The following is a 6475-nucleotide window of genomic DNA, read 5'->3' on the forward strand; positions in this document are numbered from 1 at the left end:
AAATAGGTTTTCCAAGCGCATTCAATCGGTTAGTTAGGTGAGTGAATCTCTTTTGCATGTCGGAGATAGATTCTCCTTGTTTCATGCGAAAGAGCTCAAATTCTTGATTGAGTGTGTTAATGCGGGACTGTTTTACTTCAGTAGTACCCTCATGGGCAACTTCTAAAGCATCCCACATTTCTTTAGCTGTCGTGCAATGAGATACTCGATAATACTCATCAACACCAAGTGCTGAAATTAGCATGTTTCGAGCTTTCCAATCACACGACCACTTTTTCTCATCTTTCTCATTCCAATCATCTTCTGGTTTAGGTACTATGGCGCCAGCCGCATTTGTCATAGTAATTTGAAACGGACCATTTTCAATGGCAGCCCATACTAACCTATCCACAGAATTTATATGAACTCGCATGCAGTCTTTCCAGTAGCCGTAATTTTCACCGTTGAAAATAGGCGCTCTATTATACGCCCCCTTTGGTTCAGAATCCATACTGTTACAGGCAGCCACAGAGCACCAGCGAACCGGCGCTCTGATACCACTTGTTAGACGGTGTGGCTAGTGATCAAGAGGGGGGGGGGGGGGAATAGATCACCTCTTTAAAATTTAACGGATTTAGAGTTTTATCAGAGTTTTTAAAGTTGGCGGAAAAAATCAGTCCCGAATCGACTTCCGTCTATTCTGAACCGCTACTAGAAGACCGGACACACGAGTTTTAATGCTGGATTTTAATAAGAATGACAGAAACAATCCACACCAGAATTTTAGCTAATTGAATGCACTTATCATTAAAGTCTATGTCCAATGAATAAAACCTAGCTAACAATTTTGTCAAACAGTTGGTGTGTATGTGATCAATGATGAACAGCAGTAGTGTTTGATTGAAATTGTTTTCTTGCCACTGCTGTCTTGCAGAAGGAATAATCACAACACACACTAACTGAAATTGCGAAAACTGTTTTAAGCGTAAAAAGAAGTAAGGTAAGAATACGATACGCAGAGATTTGGTAAGGAAGTTCCCCACGTCGTCCTCGCGTGTGGGTACGTCTCCCTCTCAATTTCAAATGAAATTGAGAACTTTGATTATCGATAATTGCCGAATCCATTGATACAAGGTTATGATACAAAGACAGAATTCTAAATTCCAAGAACTTCTTCTTGTATGAACCTTCACTTGATCTGAGCACGATCAAGAATTTCCTGCACGAAATTGCAAACAATTCACCGGTTCCACGACCTGCTTGCGAAATCCCCCGATCTCCAAACGCAACGTTGCGGCTGAATCTGTTCTGCAAACGTGACTCCCAAACCCTCAAGAACGCTTCAGTTCTTGAAGGATAAACCAGTAGGTTTTTCCTAGAAACCCCCTTCAATCTTCGACTCAGCTAGATCCTCGATCGTTCCGCTGAAAACCACAGCTAGATCCTTGATCGTACCACTGAACGTTATCTTGATAATCCTTTAATCCAAAGAACAAGAATTATTATGTGTTGATGTTCTTGAAGAAAAGTGATTGAGAAGATGAAGAAGATGAAGTCTCTTTCAGGTTTCTATGTGCTCTCAAACAATTGCTCCAACACTGCTTTTGATCTTGTGTTCAATTGTTTTCCCTCAAAGAATTCGTATCTCTTTTTTCACTGCTGTCATAACATCTTATATATGCAGCAACAACAGAACTGTTAGTGAGCAAAACAGCTTTATGCATTGATACATGAGAGTATGCATCGATGCATACTGTAAGATAAGTGAATTTTTGGTGAAATGGATTAATCATGTATCGATGCATAATTCGTATGTATTGATGCATGTGATTTTTTCACTAGTATGTATCGATGCCTAATGCGTATGCATTGATACACAGGCTGTTTCAATTGGTCATGTATCGATGCAGGGATCGTATGGATCGATGCATGAAGCCTTTTGCCTTTCATGTATTGATGCATGACTCGTATGCATCGATGCATACTGAACAAGAAAGGTTTTGTGATTTATCACATGCTGTATGTATCGATGCAGAGGCTTATGTATTGATGCATACTGACACAAAGTGCATTTTAATTGTTATTTTAAGAGAAGTGTTAATGTAGGTCTATATGTACAGTTATGCAACAATAGAGTGGGATGAAAACACAATAAAAACACAAATGTATCATGTAATATAATGCACAACCAACATTTGGATGATGATCACACAATTTGCTATCATTAAAAATTAATTCAAAGTAAAGAATTCTCTCACAGAGCTTGGGTTTTAACTTCTCACGTAGTATCAATCCGAACCAATGACAATTTAATATAAGAGAGTGATAAAATATAATATAAAATAAATAAATAAGAAGTAGTAAAAATAGATAAATAAATAAAAGCAAGCAAACCAAGAAAACACACAAGATCCTAAAATTGGAGGTTAGGATAGGCTCTCTTTAGGGAAAATATAAGAACTCCCCAGTAGAGTCGCCAGTTGTCGCTGCTGGAAAAATTACAGAGTCGCCACCATCCTTTATTCGTTCCTAAGGAATAGGAAAATAATGATAAAACCTATGAACTAAGGGTAAGATGCTAGGTTCAGGAGTCAGTTAAATAAGGGGAAGGTGTTAGGCACCTCTTACCTCCATTGTACTCAATGGGATCCTCCTTTGATTTTAGGGTTAATGTGTGTTTCTAGGGAGTTTGCTTGATATATATTAATTATTTAATTATTTTTTATATTTAGATATAAAAATGTTTTATTACTTTTATAAGGGAATCCCTAAGAAATATTTTTTATTATTATACTCGCTAGAGTCTTACAACTCTATGCCTACGTATCCTCAAATGTATTGAAGGATCAGAGCCCCGTAGTTCATCTTCAAAAATGTTGGTTAATTAGTTGTTTTTATCCCTTGAAAATTCTCACGCATCGGGGGTAGAAAAGTAATTGATTTGGAGAAAATGCCTCAATATAATAGGATAGATGTCTTACAATTTGAAGTGTGTTGAATTTGATTTTTATCCCTTTATTACTTGTAAAAAAAAAGATATTTAATTTATTTAAGAAAATAAATTAGTGATCATAATTATGTATTAGACATAATCCTTTATCCCAATTTTATCCCCAATTTAACCCTTGAAAATCTTTGAGTTTTATCCCATGTGGTATCTCATGTCCTTGTCCCATTAAATTTAAAAATATAATTTAATTTAATAAATTAAATTAGATGTAATAAAATATAGTCCCTATCCCATTTTTTATCCCTTAAAACCCTAGAAATTATCCCTAATTCTATCCCATGTTTCTTGATTTAATTAACCCCAAATTTAAATCCCTTATTAATTAAATAAGAATATTCTAATTAATTAAGAATAGAATTAATCCCAATTAATTACACCATAAATAAATAAATTAGACCATAACTAAAACATAAATCAAACTAAATTAAAAATAGAAAACTCTAATTACTAGTTTAATTGAATAAATCTCAAATATTAAATAAATAAATCCCAATTAATAGTTAATTAAATAATTAATTAACTAGAATAATTAAAAAACAAGAGGGTGTATTTGTAGTTATAAAAAAATAGAGATATATGGAAAGCATATTTATTGGGCTAAGTCCAAAACTATATCCTAATTATAATATATAATATATGCAAAAGTAAATAAAATAGTTTAAAAAAGAAAAATGGAACAGCAAGCATATACGTGGGAGCATTCAAAATTCTATATCAGAGAATCATGTACACATTTAAATTGAAAAAAAGAAAAAATATAGTTGGGATAAGAATTATGTTTTGGAAATAGAAATCATGTAAATATTCATCATTTATAACTATTAATTTGAAATGATGAAATAATAATAATTAGAAAAATTCAATCCCAAAAATAGATATCAAACTACCATTTCTCTTGTTGATAATATATGTATTTAATTACTAATTCTCTTTAGCATAAAATAAGAATATCCAATGCTTATTTTTTAGAATAAAATATAATAAATGCATAAACAAATAGCAAACATGTGGTATCAGTAACACAACAAATAGGCAATATTATATCTATCGTGTTCCACTCATTCGTTTATTGTAAATCTCTTATTCTTCTCTCAAAACATCAAAAAACTATTTTTCACTTTTCATGAAAACCACAAGATATTTTGTATTCCTTTTCAAGATCAACAACACAAACATGAGTACCCACACAAATCAAACACTATTGAAATATTCATCTAACACATAAGAAAAAACTCGAACGAAATAAACCACGAAAAATGAAATGCTACCGACCAGAGCAGCGGCGGCATGGTTGCAAGTGGTGGAGGAATCGTAGCCGTGTGTGGCGGAATCGCAAGGAGGAAGGGTGGAGTTCGTCGGAGCTTTTTCTGACAATTTCGAGGAGTTTTTCGATTTCGGTATTCGGTTGCAGTTTTGATGCGTTTGTGGATCTAATTTTCATTTTTTAGATGTGATTCTGTTTTTAGGTGTTGTTGTGTTGCAATATTTGTGATTTATTTTGTTGCGAATGAGTTTTTAGATTTTCTAGGGACATAGATTTAGAAACAAAGTATTGTTTTGAGTTTTTACATATTACTATTGATTAAGAATCAAGGGTAAAAAAAATTATAAAATATGATGACTTATGATTTATAATTTCTACTTATTACAATGTATAAACAGATATTTAGGAGAGTTTTACAATTTCTTACCGGACACTATATCATACAACACAACACAATATTAAGGATCATAAGACAAGAAATTACCACCCCAAAAGTTATCGGGAAAGAGTTCCACTTTCTCCGTTCTTGCTCCTCTTTGTTTTCCTTCGAATCATTTCTTAAGTTTCTTTTCTGCTACAGCAAAGTGTGGATATCAATGACAAAGCTACCAGGAAGAGGCTTAGGATTGTATGAGAATTGTTCTCGGTATGAAAACAATTCTCCTTGTGTTTGGAATTTTTTCGAATCTTCCGTCAAAGTTGTAGAACTTTGTGGAATTTGTTTTTTTTTTCGTCTCGAGAAAACATTATATTAAAGTCTTGATTTTTTAGTTAAGGCATATAATTTGTTTTCCATTTTTTTTGAGACAAATTTAATGAATTTGAAAGTTGGAAACACTATATGAATGTTGATGAATGTTTTGTCTGAGTGTTGTCTGTTCTTTGTTTTGGAAAGAAATAATTTGTGTCCCTTACCTTTGAACCACCTATTGAAGGGAGATGTGAATGTTTTGGGACATTGGAAATCTCTATACTGAGTGAGGAATAATACATGAAAAATCTCTGATTCTTTTTTGTTTTTTAAAATTTTTCCTTAAATAATAATAATATTCTAATATTAAAGTGATAATAATTACAGTAAATTAATACTAATAAAAATGGGTGATAAAAAGTGATAAAAATAAACTTAAGAAAGTAATAACAAGAAAATATTTTGAATTTTTTTCTTTAATTTTATCTTGATTGATTTTTATTTTTTTTATATTAAAAATATATTAAAATAAATAATATAATAAAAAAATTGAAAAATTAAAATAACAAATAATAAAATTTTAATTTTTTTAGAAAAATATATTAAAAATAAATAATTAATAAAAATTGAATAAATAAAATAAAAAGTAATAAAAATTTATTTTAAGATGATATGATTGAAGGTAAAACATGGAAAGGAGAAAATTGTAAAAGTGACAAGATAGGGATTTCAACTCAAGACCTTCTCCTTGCAACTCTTAATCATGCATCTCTACCAAATGGATCATTGTGTACATTCAAAATAGGATTGACTCCAAAGTATAATATGTTAATCAAACTTGATTTTTATTTTTGACCTTGTTTATAAATTATATTAATACCATATACTTTTTTTATTTTTCTCTTGTTTTTTTTCCATAAATGCATAAAATAGTATCTTTTTTAAAATTTTAAAAATTTAAAAATTTAATTAATTTAAAAAAAATGCAATTTACTTATTATTATTGTTATTATTTTTTATAAAGAAAACAAAAAGTAAAAAAAACAAAAAATGAGAATGTGCTAAAACAAAACGAAAGTTTGGACTCGAACCCGGGGCCATATGATCATTCTCCCTACCCCATGCTCTCTTATCAATTGTGTCATTTCATTCATTCTAAATAAGGTGGCAGTAGAAAACATATGAATGGTGGTCAAAATTTAGCGTACGACAGAGTTCATTTGCAACATGATCATTGTGAAGCTGTTATTTTGAACCTGTGACTTGTGACATTGTGGAATTCATCTACTACATGGGCAAATTTGAAGAAGATCATGGAGTTGCTAAGTTTGGATGTGACTATCTTTATTTGATGTCTTGCTCTTCAAGTTGATATATTGTGCATTGTTTGTTGCTTGATTCTAATGTCCAAGGGAATTTGGGTTTCTATATGACACTCTTGTCTATTGGATTGTAGCTCATTGGTCAGATCTTTTCAACTCTCAACTTTTAAATGTGTGCTTAGGATTAGTCCCTTCATCTCCTCCCCATT

Source organism: Lathyrus oleraceus, chromosome 5 (genome assembly GCF_024323335.1).
Source record: "Lathyrus oleraceus cultivar Zhongwan6 chromosome 5, CAAS_Psat_ZW6_1.0, whole genome shotgun sequence".
Taxonomy (NCBI): Eukaryota; Viridiplantae; Streptophyta; class Magnoliopsida; order Fabales; family Fabaceae; genus Lathyrus; species Lathyrus oleraceus.